Source organism: Polyodon spathula, chromosome 1, assembly GCF_017654505.1.
Source record: "Polyodon spathula isolate WHYD16114869_AA chromosome 1, ASM1765450v1, whole genome shotgun sequence".
In the NCBI taxonomy this organism is placed as follows: domain Eukaryota; kingdom Metazoa; phylum Chordata; class Actinopteri; order Acipenseriformes; family Polyodontidae; genus Polyodon; species Polyodon spathula.
Window position 1 is genome coordinate 103,905,152 of NC_054534.1, and position 17,780 is coordinate 103,922,931.

The following is a 17,780-nucleotide window of genomic DNA, read 5'->3' on the forward strand; positions in this document are numbered from 1 at the left end:
AAAAGCTTAATGTTGGCTCTCACTGAAACCTGGCTTGGGGTAGATGATAGTGTCTCATTGATTGAGGCTTCTGAACTATTATCATGAATTTTACATAATAAAGTATGTGTACATTGATATTGTATACCGTGCACCAAAGCCACGTGCTTCATTTTTATCTGAATTTGGTGATTTTCTATCTCTCCTATCTTCCAACTATGATAGAATTCTTCTGTTGGGTGATTTTAACTTTCATGTAGACATCGAATCAGACAAGTACTCAACACCACATTTTCTGAATTTACTTGACTCTCTAGACTATGCCCAGCATATTACAGGTCCTACTCATAATCATGGACACGTTAGAGTTAGTAATTTGTCATGGCCTAAACGATATGGACTTTATAATTACTGATCATACCATTTCAGATAATTTTGCTGTTATCTTTTAGGAACTTAACCCTTCAACTACTTTAAAGTTTTCCGAGGCTCTTGACTCTTTAATACCTTTGCACTCTGAAACTATGGGTGAGCTTGTTGATAATTATAATGTATTTCTCTCTAGTACCCTTGATGCTATTGCTCCAGCTAAGGTTTGAAATGTTTTGCTAGAAAATACTCACCATGGTTTAATGATGCCACTCGAAAACTTAAACGGGATGGTCAAAAATTAGAACATAAATGGAGAGGTACTGAACTACACGTGCATTATCTTATAAGGAAGGACCATCAAGTAAAAAGTGTAGAGAGGCTTTGGTAGTAGACATCAACAAAGTACTCAAACTTCATCGAAACTAACAAAGATAATCCTAGATATCTCTTTTCTGTTTTGAAAAAACTGGTTAATCCTGTGTGTAATCACTTCTGCTACCACAGTCTCTTGCAATGACTTCATTGACTATTTCCATAGTAAAATTATAAACATCAGAAACCAAATTTCACAGGTATCTTTGGTGATGAAAGATTTAACCCCAGTAGAACCTACCAGCCCTATTATGGTTACTTGTTATTCCTTCTCTCCGGTGACCTTAATAGGTTTAAATGATATAGTCATGCATATTAAACCTACTGCCTGTATTCTTGATCCTATTCCAACTAAATTATTGAAAGAAATATGTTGTTCTCTTTATACCTGTGTTCTTAATTTTACTAATGGTTCACTTTCTTCTGGGCTAGTTCCCAGCTCTTAAGGTAGCTGTCATAAAGCCAACGATCAAGAAATATAACTTGGATCCAACAATTCTATATAATTATTGGTCTATTTCAAACCTTCCCTTTCTTGCAATGGCTAGCTGCAAATCAACTGCATCAATTACTGACACAAAACAACATGAAAAATATCAACCTGGTTTTAGCCATGCACATAATACTGAGACAGCTCTTGTTAGAGTATTAAATGATCTATTAATTTGCACTGACTCTGGTTATTTATCAGTTTTAATTTTATTAGATCTAAGTGCTGCTTTTGATACCGTGGATCACTCTATCTTAATCAATCGCCTGCAAAATTTTGTGGGTTTACCTGGAGTAGTTTTATCCTGGTTCAAGTTTTATCTTTCTGATAGGTCTCAATTTGTTTTAATTGGCAATGAAAAATCTGCATTTTCTGAATTAGTTTGTGGTGTTCCACACCACTCTATTTTAGGTTCTTGTCACAAAGACGGCTGCAATGGGTGACATCAGACCAGAAACAGGAACCAACACAAAATAAACAGAGAGATGGAGTTTTGGTGAAGCTGAGCGCTTACTTGCGCTCAGCATTTAATAAATGAACAGACAGAAAATAAAAGGTTGTAAGACAAACAAAACACAGGACACGACACTTTAGCCAAAACAGAGACAAACAAAACGGACCACACAGACAAACATGGTAAGCTGAAATCATCATTTACGTTATTTTTAGTTTCTCCTCTCCACTCACCGAACACACAAAAACCCAGAGTGAGTGAAAACACGCTGCTTTTATGCAGCTGTACCGAGACTCGATTGCTAATCAATCATTCAATTGAAGTCTCGGTACAACTGCACGTGAATTAATAAGTGCAATTCCCTGTGCTCACATATTACTACATTTTATCTGCACGTGAAGTGCTGTGCAATCCTCGTGCCTAAATACAAATATACATTTTAAACACTTGTGTGCATACCCCATATTACATCCTGTGTACCAATGACTATAACCCAACATTAACACACTACACGCAACATACAACACAGAAATACACCCAGGGGTGGGTAATACACCCTTTATTATTTTCCATTTATATGCTCCCTCTGGGTGATATTATAAGCAAACATGGATAAAAATTCTATTTTTATGCAGATGACACCCAGCTGTACTTGTCTCTAAAACTTGGTGATGCCTCTTTTGGGACCATTATAGTATCTTGTCTTACTGAAATTAAGGACTGGATGTCTCAAAATGTCTTAATGTTGATGCAGAAAAAAACTGAGGTTTTGTTAGTGGGTTCATCAAACCAGCTAGACAAGCCTGAATCACTTGGCCTGGATTTCAGGAGACTATCTTCTGAACCTGTACTAGAAATTAGAAATTTAGGTGTGATCTTCGAGCCTGCTCTCTTATTTAAGAAACATATAAAAAAAGATTACAAAATCGTCTTTTTATCATTTGAGAAATGTTGCAAAACTTAGACCTATAATCTCTACATCTGATGCTGAACAAAAAAACAACAACATATTGCCTTCATTGTTTAATTAAAAAAATATTGGCTACAATAGGTCTACTTCTGATTTGGCTTGTCCAATGCGAATGTATAGGCCTAAAGTGTGTATCCTAGCTTACAGCCCAGAGGTGAGGTGAGTTAGGAGTATGCCACAGGTGACTTATCTACACTGTGGGGTGGAATATTATTTATAATTATTGTGTTCCTTTGCGTAAATTGTTATTATTATTTAAGATATTGTTTGAATTTGCTGTGCAATTTATTTTGATTAATGTACTGTTTGAATGTGTTGTTTATCTTTATGTTTGTTCCACAAATTTATAACTGAGCACAATCAGTTACGTACCTTCCCAGGATCCAGACTTTAATTGCCACAGGTGCATGCCATTCTGCATCAACTAACAGACTGCTATAAAAACAGAACCAAACATACAGAGAGGAGTCGAGCTGGGCAGGAACCAGAACAAGGGCGTGCAGGAAGCCAGACGTGCTTTTTGGACTTCAGCAAGGGGATTGCAGATACTGAACAGGAAAAACACTGGAACTGTTCAGAAATAGTTAAAGAATCGCTTAGACAACGAATCCTAAACTTTTGGCAAACTTTAGTAAACGGAATGGGATTGTTGTTGTTTCACAGAATCAGAAAAGTATCACTGCAGCAGTAAATTAAAGCATTGCTTATAAAATTTGTGGAGTGCTATGGAAGTAATTATAACATAGACAGTATCTGAGGAAACAGCAAAGAACAGTTACACTCGTTGGGGACCGGTTCTGTGTGACATTCTAATACCTGCTTTTGTTTTCTACTTTCTTAGGCACAGGATCCTTCTCCCCCACCTAAGGGTGGAGGAGGACCGAAGACGATTAGTGGCTCTATTTCCAGGTTCACCAGGATGCCAGTGTACAAATAAAATAGGATTACAAATTACAGAGAGGGAAGCAAGGCTCAGACTATGGTCAATTTCCCGACCTAACTGGATTTGGTTTGGACACTTCAAAAACAAGCTTCCCCACATTGTCTAGATTAAGACATTTCTGAGTCAACACAAACTCCTAGATATTTTTAATAGATTTCTTGTTCAATTTCAGTATCCCCCATATGGTATTTATAATAGACATTTGTATTGCGTTAGTGCAGTACCTTACACTTTTCTCTATTAAATGTTATGTTATGTGTCTGCCCAGTTCTGAATCTTGTCTAGATCATTTTGAATGACCTTTGCTGCTGCAACAGTGTTTGCCACTCTTCCTATTTTTGTGTCGTTTGCAAATTTAACAAGTTTACTTACTATACCAGAATCTAAATCATTAATGTAGATTAGGAATGGCAGAGGACCTAATACTGATCCCTGTGGTACTCCACTGGTTACCTCACTCCATTCTGAGGTTTTTCCTCTAATCAGTACTTTGTTTTCTACATGTTAACCACTCCCTAATCCGTGTGCATTCATTTCCTTGAATTCATACTGTGTTCAGTTAGAGAGTTAATCTTTTATGCAGGACTTTATCAAAAGCTTTCTGGAAATCAGAATAAACCATGTCATATGCTTTGCAAATATTGTCGATGTTGCATCCTCAAGAAAATCAAGCATGTTAGTTAGACACAATCTACCTTTCCTAAAACCATACTAACTGTCTCCCAGGATACTGTTACCATATAGGTAATTTTCCATTTTGGATTTTATTACAGTTTCTGTAAGTTTACATATAATAGATGTCAGGATTATTGGTCTGTAGTTACCTGGTTCGGTTTTGTCTCTCTTTGTGGATCGGTATTATGTTTGCAATTCTCAAAGAGACCCATTAGAAACCTTTTATAAAGAATATTTGTGAGTGTTTTGTTTGTTTGTGTTTGTTAGTAATTGTCTGTGTTTGAAAATCACCAGACGGCTGACACATATCCGGAGCTGTCACCTTGGGCCAGCACAAAGCCGGACCAACACTACACCACAGTCACTGTAATAAACTGTTATCACCCACCACGAGCACTACTGCACAGACCTGGACTGGTGACTGTGGCTAGAATTACTGTGGGGCTGTCACAAAGATGGCTGTAGTGGGTGACGTCAGACCAGAACCAGGAACCAACAAATAAACAACAGTGAGGTGGAATTTGCTGAAGTTGAGCAATTGGTTTCGCTCAGCATTAATAACACCGTGTAACAATTTTTTTTTTTTTTTGGTTCCTGGGTAGTAAGTGTTATTTCCTAATTGCTTATGCCTCAAAAGTATAGAACATGGCTATTATTCCCCACAAACTTTGCTTTTGTGACCAGGACAGTGATATTTTGAAATTTACCTATTTTCTAGAACATTCCAGATAGATTCAGTGCTGAGTAAACTTGGAGTAACTTCTAGAACTTTCCAGTAATATAAATAGTAGTATAAATACAGGGGCCTTAAGCCCACCAGTTCAGTTTAGTTCCAGCTGCCTAAGTGGATACATATCTGTATTTTTCTGAGATGGCACCAACAGGCTGCAATGGTGGCATTCCTGATGGGTCTCCAAGGAGGTTTTTCCCTGGGGGCTGTACGATGTCCCTCAAAGTCCATATACTTGATGCTCATCTTGCTAAATTCAAGGAGAACATGGGAGCGTACTCGGAGGAGCAAGGCGAGCGCTTCCACTAGGATATACTGGACTTTGAACACCGCTACCAAGGACAGTATAACGAGAACATGATAGGAGACTACATTTGGGGGCTGATTCGTGAAAGTGATTTACAGTATAATCGTAAATCTCGAAAAACTACTCACTTCTAAATCTTTTGTAGTCATTTTTGTATTACTTTAGTATAAATACATGTTAATTTGGATTCATATGTTGTTTTTTTCTGACTATGTGAACGAAAAAACACAAATTCGCCCGTTTTCTCATTGGAAATAGGTAAATTTCAAAATATCACTGTCCTAGTCACAAAAGCAAAGTTTGTGGGGAATAATAGCCATTTTCTATACTTTTGAGGTATAAGCAATTAGGAAATAACACTTACTACCCAGGAACAAAAATTGTGTTACATAGTGTAATAAAATAGACAGAAAATAAAAGGTTGAAAGACAAACAAGACACAGGACATGGCACTTTAGCCAAAATAAATATACAAACAAAACAGACTACACAGACAAACACAGTGAGCTGATATTATTATTTACTTTACGTTTTACTTTCGCCTCTCCATACCCGTTCTCCACTCACCAAACACACAACCCTGAGTGAGTGAAAACATGCAGCTTTTATGCAGCTATACCGAGACTCGACTGCTAGTCAATCATTCAACTGGAGTCTCGGTACAACTGCACGTGAATTAATAAAAGTGCAATTCCCCATGCTCACATATTACTACATTTTACCTGCACGTGAAGTGCTGTGCAATCCTCGTGCCTAAATACAAATATACATTTTAAGCCACTCGTGTTACACAGACCCATTTATATGCCATGTACCAATGACTATAAACCAACACTAACACACTACACGTAACATACAACACAAATAAAGCCAAGGGGCGGGGCACTTTGCCACATGGGCGGATAACGTGTATTTATTATTTGGACTGCAATCCCCGTGTTTTCTACCTCTAAAGTTATAAAATAAAGCCCCCTTTCCTAAATGGATCCGTTTTCTGTCTGTGTTTGTTCTTGCACAGTATCACCTCTGCACATGTTCACAATCAGCAGCCACTTTGACACATGTGGTGTTAGACACAGGAAATGGATCAAAATGCACTAGCGGAGCTGCTGGAGACGCTGGGTAGCAGACGGGACACAGAGGAGAGAAGGAGAGAGGAGCGCTACACTGCACTTATTGAAAAGGTAGGGCTGGCGTTTTCCACAGCGCCAGTCCCTAGTGCAACACCAACAATATCAGCACCAAAGGCTCGGGCGATGAAGATGTCGGTGAAGGATGACCCAGTGGCGTACCTGGTTGCATTTGAGCAGCTGGCTACCACTGCAGCATAGCCGCGGGAGTTCTGGGCAAGTCAGCTGAGACCGTCTGATCGGGGAGGCTCAGGCAGCCTACCAGGCTATGAGCGACCTCAACGCCACCAGTTACAACCTTGTCAAGCTGGCCATTCTCCATCACCTCAACATAACGACAGAGACCTACCGGGTACGGAGTACCGAAGATCCCCGGAGACACACCCCAGGGTGTTTGTGGAGCTTTTGTGTGATCACATGGTACACTGGCTGACCCCCAAAAAGAAAATCAAACTGCAAATGGGGGAAGCAGTGGTTGTGGAGTAATTCTGCTATGTGGATGGCGCCGATACCCAGGCCTGGATACGGCGCCACAACCCCGACACCCTGGAAGAAGCTGTGAAACTGGCCGAGGATTTTGGGGACTCCCTAGTCTCCGCCCGGACCTGGATACTGTCGGTTCCCGTCCTTTGGAACAGCCAACCCCTACCTCACTCTCTTCCACCACCACTACCACCATCAGTCCTGAGACCCAGACCTCCGAGACTGCCGACCCCCATAGGCCCCCTTACCTCCTCTTAATGGAGACCAAGGTTGGCCCCCAGCTTGGGTAGAAGTGCTGCCCCAACCCCATTGTCATATACAAATACCTAACCATTGCTCCCTCTGTCGTCCCAATTTGTTTTAGGTGTAACCAACCGGGACATCTGGCCAGGTCATGTCCAACTGCCATGGAGTGTGATGTGGCCGTGTGTAATTGGTCACCTGAGACAGCTAAGAGTGGGGAAAATGGTTGGGAGTGGCCTTATATGATTGATGTGGTTTTAGGTAATGTGAAAACCCATGCATTAGTGGACACGGGATGTGAGCAAACCTTAATTAGACCAACTCTCTGAAGCAGTGTATCGTGGTGGCCACAAGGTCTGATGGCCATCTCCTGTATTATAATAATAATAATCTTTATATAGCGCCTTTCATAGTAGACCACCATCATAAACCACTTTACAAGATACAAGACTACAGTGTGTGAACTATGCATCAGCTGCCGAGTCACTTACAACAACGTCTCACCCCAAGGACTGAGCACAAGGAGGTTAAGTGACTTGCTCATGGTCACACAATGAGTCAGTGGCTGAGCTGGGATTTAAACCAGGGACCTGCTGGTTAAAAGCCTGTTTCTTTAACCACTGGACCACACAGCCTCCTCAAAGAGGAGGTCAAATGTCTAAGAGATACAAATGGCAAAATCATAGATGAAGAGAAAACAAATAGCAAATATATTAAATGATTACTTTTCACAAGATTTTACAAAGGCCCCACATGTTGACCTGTTCTTATCCAGTTTTAAATAGCTTCAGCATAACAGAGGCAGAAGTGTTAAAGGGACTAGGAGCGCTTAAAATAAACAAATCCCCTGGGCTGGATGAGATCCTCCTACTAGTACTCAAAGAAATGAAAGAAGATATTTACAAATCGCTAACCAAGATCATGCAACAGTCTCTAAACACAGAGGTTGTACCGACAGACTGGAGAATTACAAACATAATACTGTAGCATCAATTGGGTCATAATATCATTCTGTGTATGAAAGTAAAATAAATGAAATATACAGAGGGGGGGGACCTTAAACCATTCTCTGTGTCTTCTTGGTTTCTGGTCACCAACTCCGCCACTGACAAAGAATGCTTTTAAAAAGAGTCGTAAACTAAATACTGGACACATGGCTTATCTTCACGATTGCTGAATGACTCATTCTGCGGTGCAAGCCAGACAGTTCTGGCTGCTTTGACACCTTAGACAGGAACCAGTCCAAAGCTTAAATCCAGCTGACGGGGCATAACAGCGGACCAATGGAGAACAAGGGGCCACGTCTGTATGAGAACAACCAATGAAAAACACTACATATGGGCTCAGGCACCGCCCAAAATAACCAAACTATCCAATCATATGGGGCAAAGAGAACATTACAAATGCATGAGCGTGACACTCAAACTGGGTTCCCGACATGAAATCCAAGGTTCCAGTACACAAACCAGTGTTTGAACTGTGGCAATCTGGAGAGCCAGCCTGCGAACAGCTGGAACAGAGATACCGTTTTCAGACACTCTAATACGAGATAACTATTCTAGTGTTTGCCTTGGTGTGGGAGTCTGCTGCGTGAGAAGTCTAAAATCCTGAAAAGTACTGGTAATCAAATCTCTAACTTAGCCCCAATTGACCACCGGAGAGAGTTGGATGAACATTTGAAGTCGACATAAACTAAAGTATATTCAATTTATTGAGCTAGCAGTGCCGGAGTTTGCGATGGAATATCCCAGACATAACCAGATGAAGAGTGCACATATTGGTGGAGGAATTGCTGTTTCAGTGGAATACCTTAATAGTTAATGAATCTTATTCTTTGCAAAGACATTTCTTTCGTACCCTGAAGCGGAGACGAAATGCGAGGAAGGCAGACCCCGGAACCTGGAGGTGTCCTTGCCAGCAAGAGAGCCTTTGAGAGCCTGTATTGTTGAAGACACAGAACAGCTGGAAGAGGCAGTGCACATCCGTTAAGTATTCAATGAGTAGTGTTTTAATCCTCTTATGAACTCGAGAATAAGCAGACCTTGAAGTAAAATGAATGTAGAAAGGTACTATTGCTTTCAATTCATGCCTTGAGTTAATAAACACTATGGTATTTTTTTGTATGTGATTTATACAAATTGATGTGAGTTTTATAAGGCAATTATCATTCTGTGTTAGAAGCTAGAATCCAAATTTAGCCGTCTTGATAATAGATAATTCTCGATCAGTTATCTGGATGCAAAGAATGTCTTTATCTTGCAAGAGTGAGAATTGCCTTCTGAACCAAAACTATATATATATGAGATTGATTTAACGATGCTTTGATTATCAAATATTAACGGAAGTAAATATTTGTGTTACTAACGATACCCCTGTTAAGACTAACCTTTTTCTTAAATAGCAGTCAGGAATGCAGTTGTAACCTTAAGGGAATCTCCCATAGTTTGCGTTGAATCGCTAATCAACCAGCGGGAGTGTGGTGTCGTTGTTTATATGTTCTTTTCTGTACTGTTTAGTTAATTCTTCCTTTCTGTATTATTTTAGTTTAGTGGTTGCATCATTAATTTTTCCTTTATTTAGTTTTATTTTAATAAAACTGTTCCTTTGTATTCACTAGAAACATTGTCTTGTCTTATTCTTTTGATAAAGGTCAGGTTCTACATGACTTGAATTCAAAACAAGGTACTTTATTATTACAATTTAAATTAGTCCAAATACAAATATACCTTGCACACTACAATACCGACCTGCAAAAAGGGAGAGAAAACCGAACCAGGTAACTACAGACCAATAAGCCTGTAAACTTATGGAAACTATAATAAGATCCAAAATGGAAAATTACCTATATGGTAACAGTATCCTGGGAAACAAGTACCAGGGGTTACAAATGGAGATTAGAGGGGCATTCAGAACAGAAATTAGGAAGCACTTTTTTACACAGAGAATTGTGGGAGCCTGGAACCAACTCCCTAGTAATGTTGGTGAAGCCGACACCCTGGGATCCTTTAAGAAGCTGCTTGATGAAATTCTGCGATAAATATGCTACTAACAACAAAATGAGCAAGATGGGCCGAATGGCCTTCTCTCATTTGTAAACGTTCTTATGTTCTTATGACAGTGTACCCAGAATCCTTAAAGGCATCACTATCACATGGCTTAAGCTGCTGACCTTGTCTACAATGATCGTTTTCATGTTCATCTAATTTTTTTAACTGGGATTTAGAGAAAAGCTCAAACACAAACACATTATTTCTTGTGGAACTAATGTTAAGATCACAGCCCCAGGGTTCCGGACCAATAACAAAGCCATTACCAACGGGGCAGACAGGGCATTCATTGGTCTCTATGTGCAGTATTTCTATTTTTATTGAGCTCAACATTTATGAAACAAAAAATGAGAAAACAAAGGTTCGCCTTTTTTTGTTTTTCTAAAAATGTAAAACTTTTCATTTTTGCACTTGAAAGCTCTGTAATCTGTTTTATACAACGTCCCTTTAATAACACGGCTGTTTCTTAGTTTAAATTGTTTTGGTGAACTTGCTATTATGTGGGTGTACTGTTTCATTCTGGTTAGCACGCAAGTATATAATTGCCTGATCGTGTGCAAGTATTTAATAATATTCACTGCAATAGAAAACAAAGTTCAGCTACAGTGTAGTTAATGTATCAAAAAATAATGCAGTGCACAACCTAACATTACATGTATAAGTAAAGTGGTTTAGTGTGTTGCTGGATTTGTCCTCACTTGTCTGAAATTAGCATTGCTCACTGTAAAAAGTGTGGCTCCAAAAAAGACAACCTGGAAAAATAACATTCGTTCTGCAGTTGATCAAATAACAAGGTGACTCACACAGGATACAAGGCTCAGCTGAGGAGTGTTTGTCAAGATCAACTGCAGTGCTGAGGTCATTATGACCTCAGACATACAACCTGCTGGAAGTACATTCAAACAAGCAGAAACATCTTGTTAATCTACACTTTTAGGTCCTGTTCAATAAGGAAACTAATTTTACGACAAACGGGCTGCACAAAGAGAATCTGCAATACTGATCTGAAACTCAGTTATATCAGAGTTGTGATTATTACGAAAATGAGCTTGTCTATAAAATATTTTATGAAAATCTATTTTCCTAATATAAATCTTGAATACGTTCAAACATCCAAGGAACACGTAAGCATATCATAAAGAATATTTTGGTAACACACTAAAATAATGGCCACATATTCATAGGACTTTTAAAAGAGGTTCTTAGGATTGTATATGTATTCTGAAGGCCAAAAACTCATTGTGAATTCAAATGGAACTCTATAGGAATATCAGCTAATGCATTAGAATGCATATGAATTTGCCATAAATTTAAAGTGTAACTGCATATTTAATCGTAGATTATAAACCTGAAGTATGTTGTTTGTACTGGTAAATGAATATAAGTTTACAAGGACTTCTGGCCCCCAGAATGGAATGTTCTTTTTTAGAATTTTTAGAATCATACCATCATCATACTATACTGTCACCTGAAATCTCACATCACTTGTGTGCCTTGATAACTTATTATCAGCTTTTATGATGAATTTGAATTTCATTGTGTACATGTACCTTGTTTCGAATTATGTTTTGCCAGTATTGAGTTATTAGCATGTTTCTCTAGATCTGACTAACCTGGCTGTTTCTGATACTGTAACTGCAATATTTTTTAATGATCAACCCAATGTATTCTTCAGACACTTGATGGGGGTAAATATGTTTAGTGCAGGTTTGCAAGTTCATAACAGAACATGAAGCAGTTTGTGAACAAGCCCACGTTGAGGAAACCTCCATCTGGTCTGGGAGGCCTGTAGTTAGTCTGCTGTAAAGGTTATCAGGGAGTTCAATCTGTGTTCGTCCGTCCATAAATAACACAGCTCGGCTGGGAAGAGTGCCTCCCATCCCCCGGAAAGACTGTGATATTTTGATATACTGTATGTTTTGTTACATGATAGCGCTTTAAAATAGGCACATGACCTATGCAAACCAATAGTCCTACAAATAAAGCTGACCTGACCATGTGCTTAGACAGTTCAAATGACAAACATGAAAAACTATATATATATATATATATATATATATATATATATATATATATATATATATTTGTAAATATAACATAGCTGCTATATCTGTTCCCATTCTGGGCTGGGAATGAATGGAGAGCAGTGTGGTTTATTAATATTTGTAATTTGTAATAAGTGTAATGCTGGAACGTAACAAGAGGCTCCTCTGAGTAGAGGGACACCTATTGATCCAGCAGCACATGCTATGTTATTGTATGCTTTCCACTGCAGGAACGGAGTGCTTTTTCTATTGTCTACACTTCAGGGATTAGGGTATGGAATGAGTTACCTCACTGTGTTGTAGATGCAAAGTCACTGGTGTCCTTTAAGACCCGTCTTGTAAATGTTCAAAATCCACACACCAGCCACAGAAACTAGCCGAGCACCAGTGTGCTGAAAGGCTAGATGTAAATGTTATTATGATCTTATCTACATGAGCGCTTGACAGGAAACAGGAAGTTTATTGGAAGGGGTTGTGGTTATTTGTGATGACAACAATTTCTAGATAACCTTGTTTTTTGTATTAACACTGTGATTCAGAGGGTCCTGGATCAATAACTGCAGTTCTACACAAGTTACATTATTGTAATCACAAATGAAATGACCAACAGTCATTGAATGCTGTCCAATCATAATATATTCAGAGTTACAGTACCGATTTTACCACCAGGGCTTGTTTCACTAACTAACCATCTATCTATTCTAGTCTACTTAAGATTTAAATCAAGGCTATTATCAACATAAATACTCAGTAAGAAACGTTACCACAGTTACAGGGGACGCCTCACACAGTTAGTTAGTTACTTCATTGTATCTACTTTTGTCAATCAATCAGAATCATAGGAAATAGCAACTCTCCTCGGATGGATGACCCTAACTTCTTGGTTGATCTGATTTGACTAATACGGTACGGTTAAAAGACTCAATTGACAAAACGGTGTAGTTCCTTTCAGTCTCACAAGTGTAGGTATATATCTATATATATATATATATATATATATAAGAAATAATATAGATATATTATATATATTATATATATATATATATACACCGTCACACTTCCCCTAGGGCAGTGTAGTGAAGGGGAAAATATATTTTTGGAGTCACAACGAACGCACATTCCTTTTCCGGTACAGGCTGCTTGGTGTTCTTGGTAAATTAAAGAACATTTGGTTAGAGCAGTCTCGCTCTGCAGTCAATAAACAACACAATAATCTTGCCACACATTGATTGATGGACAGGAAACGAGAATGCTATTGCAGTTCCTCCCCTCGGGTCTAATGAGTACAATCTTTGAATAACAGAGGAAAGGGAAAAAGTTATAAAACAGCAACACCCGTGTGCTCACGTTTGAGATGTCTGAAACTGAAGAAACCTAGGGCTATACTTACCAATCGTGCATACACACACGTTTCATTTTAAACTGTGTACGCACAGTCTAACAGAAAGTATGAGATTTATCAACATACAACTTTGCGTGGAAATGCTTCGTAAACTCACGCACACTCTGGACCATGAGTTCAATGGTACTGCAAGAAAAAAAAATCTAACCCATGCGTGGTGGGGTACCCCTGCCTCTGTGTGTATTTGGTGTTTTATGTAGTGTGTTATTGTGTATATGTGTGTATGTAGTGGTGCACAGCGTGTGGCATTATTAGTATTTAAAATGTATGTATTTTGGCACGGGTGTGTAAAGCAGTTCACGAGCAGACTGTGCCCGGACTTGACTGAATAATTAACAAGCAATCGAGTCCCGGCACAGCTGCTAAAAGCAGTCATGAATCACTCGGGGTTGGTGTGACAAGGGAGAAAGAATGGGAGAGAAATAAATACAGAAGAAAACAATTGCTACTTGTGCTGATATAGCTCAAATGTGATGTGTATATATAATTAGCTGACAGAGAGTGTTTAGGGATTGTTATGACTTCTTTGCACAAAGCACAGAAACACTTTATTCAAGATACCTCTTTCCAAAGGAAGTCCTATTGGAATTGGCTACAACACTCATCTTGTGCTCACTTTGTTCTCTTCAGAGTAATAGCATTAGGAATGAGCCTCATGGTCAGCATGATTATACAAATGCACTCCCCATTAACAAAATGAACAGTCGAAATCTTCAACACGTTCTCCTGCTGATTCAGACCAAGCAAAGTTACAGTAAAAACAGGACCAAGAGGAAAAAGAGGAGTAGGCTTTTGATATCTGGCTCTCATTGGTATATCATTCAATGGAGTTGGTCCTTAAAATAAATGTCAAAGTTCAGAATAATAAACAGAATAATAAAACTCAATAAAGGAACGGGAAGAACATTCATGTTTATAAAAGCATCAGAGTGTCCTTACTAACAGAACTACATGTCAGCTATGAACGCCTAATTAGTGACTGGTTTGGTAAGTACTGGGTGTAAAGAACTGTAAATTTACAAGGCACTGCTTATTGAAAACACACCACCACTCATTAGGATCACTGCTGCTCAACCCTGGCCCCCAGCAGACCAGGTTTTTGTTTAAACCAGCAACAGGGGAGAATTTACAAATCTGTTTACTCCATATGTCACTACTTTTTTTAAAAGGTGAAAAACACCTGGTAAAGATACAAAATTCAGAATAAGCATCTCTGGGATTGTATTCAGCGACTCATTATTACTCGTATATGCTTATTTCTAGTTTTATCTGGTGGTTTTTGCTCACAATTTGGAATAAAAGGCTTTGTGAATGTGTGAATAAATGTTTTTTTTTTTTAAAGCACTGTGTGATGGACTGGTGTTACTGATTCTGTACCCTGTCAGTGGGATGAGATAAGGTTTAAAGTCTGCTGGGTCTCCAGTTTGCGCCCAGACTCTGCACTGTTACAATACCATGGTATTTACACACAGCCACTGAGGCATTAAGCAGTGTGTAGCTACAGTGATTGCTCTAAAGTCTACTGTATGTTCATCACCAGACAGTGAAACAAATACAAAGATGAGACACGAACTGGTTGAAACAAAAACATGAACCATAGACTCAAAAAACAACAACTGATTGAATCTAAGCATGGTTGAATCTCTCATGCAAAATATAATACAGAACATTCTGTACTGGGATAAAAATCTAACTACACGTGTACTGGGGATAAAATTAGAAATTAGGAAGTAAGATCCAGGATCTGGGAGAACAGGAGCCAAGAAAACTTGAGGCAATTTCACATCCTGCATCTTACTCTGTGGGTTAGCTGCCTCCGGCTTTCAAGAAAAACCACATAGATCGGTTGACATAACGAAGGTGAACAATAATGGTTAATTGGTTTGGAAAAAGGAACACATATTTTAATTGATCTTCAGTTATGTAACCATTGCACATGAATAAAGTAAATGATGAATCACCACATACACTATAAAAAAGCAATTACATACATGATTGTATAGGCAAAAACTACCATTGAGCTAGCTTGACATGGGTTTCTTAACTTAAATAAATGCAATTAGTTACAGCTCTTTTCCCACACCACAATCTATTTCTATTTAGAAATCAGTGCTTGATAAAGCAGAAAGGGCCAAGTAATATCTTTCAAATATATACAACAGGCTGAAAACTTACTGTGAAATGTATTCTTCTTCTATTCATCTAACCTACTTAACCCAGATGTCTTCTCTCATTGTTTAATCATTCTGAATTAGCTCAATTACAGATTATTACTATATGATATGTGTTCTTGTTTTATAGAAGAACACATAAAATAAATTTTAAAAAGAACCACAGGGTATGCACAAAGGGTGTGCAACAGTAATTTCTTCCCATGTGAAACAACAAGTTTTTCAGAAAAATAGTTCAAACTCCTTGCAACACAATGCTGTGCGTATAAAACTGTCACAGGTTTGTGTTGCTTGCAAAGTGTCACTGTCATGTATTGCTCGTAAAGTAACATTATATCGCTATTATAAGACTACCCAATCCAATGCAACACGGTAGAATCGTTAAAAATGAAAAGTCATATCCCCATTGGAACCTATTAGCAATAACTACAATTACAATTTCACTGAGAGTAGATCTTACACCCAGAATGTCAGTGACAAAGCATTTCAACTGTTTAAAGCAGAACAGTGTCTATATAAGCAGATTAAGTGTGTTAATATCAGGTTTTCATCTTTTTTTTTTTTAAATCTGATTTAATTATATAACATGTTTGGCTAGCTCTAATCAAACTGAGAGTGTACATTCTCTTGCACTCTTTGTATTACAGACTGACACAGCAAAGGATGCGTGAGAAATACACTCTCCCCTTGATTAGAGGTAGCCACAAGCACTATAAACATAAAGTAACAGCTCAACTTTAGAACCCTTTGTTGGTAGCAAACCAAAAAAGAAGGTTAGGATAACACTACACTTAGAAATCCTTCAGTCACTCCTGCTTTCAATAGCTAGTCTGATACCACCAGTTGAGTTTCATAACCATTATAACAAAACCATAAGTGTCCAGAAGGTCAGGAAAAAGTTACAATCACATTGCGAAGCTTATGTAAGCAGCTGAAGAGAGAGCCCTACCTGACATGCAATCAGCTTATCAGACCACTGATTGGAAAACCCCATCTTTAGTACCCTGATTACACGCAACTCTTGGCGCAGAACTTTGGTCAGATTGCTGCAATTTGGGAAATTACTTTTGCAACATATAAAATTGTGCAACATACGACTTGACTAACACCGTGGCAGAACCTTTGATTTAGGGTTGCCACCTTTTCCACAGCCCAAACCCGGACATATTTCTCAGTCAGCCTTGGTGCAGTGTACTGGAATACAGTTTAACACAGTACCACCACATCTCAGTACAGATCAATCATAGTGCACTACATACAGTATTGTGCTCTTGACAATTCTTGCAATCAAACTCAATAACAATTTCTGTTTAGTTTTCGAGCAGCCTAAAATGACATGAGAATGAATGCAGTTTTCATTATTGTACATTTAAATATGTTATAAAGGGATGATTTCTGTGATTTACACGTAATAATAATAATAATAATAATAATAATAATAATAATAATAATAATAATAATAATACCCGAAGTTTCAGAAGTATTTATACACTTAAACAGAGATTACAGTTAAGCTGGTTGATGATTCCCAGTCCTTACATAAAATATGACTTTACTGTTTACAGAATGCATTATGCAACAATAATTATTTTACTGAACTTCAATATGAAATCACAGAACTATCATTTATAACACATTTAAATGCACAATAATGCAAACTTATGCACATACTTTACAACCCTTCCAGCTTAAAACACAGATACAGCTTCCACTTGGAAGAATGCTGCTTTGAAGAAGTGAAGCTTTAAAAAGGGGGACATTGCAGGGGCTTTCTGATTGGTTGCTAAGCAACTGAGAGATCTTTTAATAGGTCACTAAAAAACAGTTGTAGTGGACTGCCAACTGTTTCTGAACTAATTTCCCTTGCAGTGAAAATATACTTTCTTCCCCCGGCTTTGTTTTCAACAAGGCATTGACTGTGGGCTATACATGGTGAATTAGGGAACACTGAATTAACAATGTGTGCT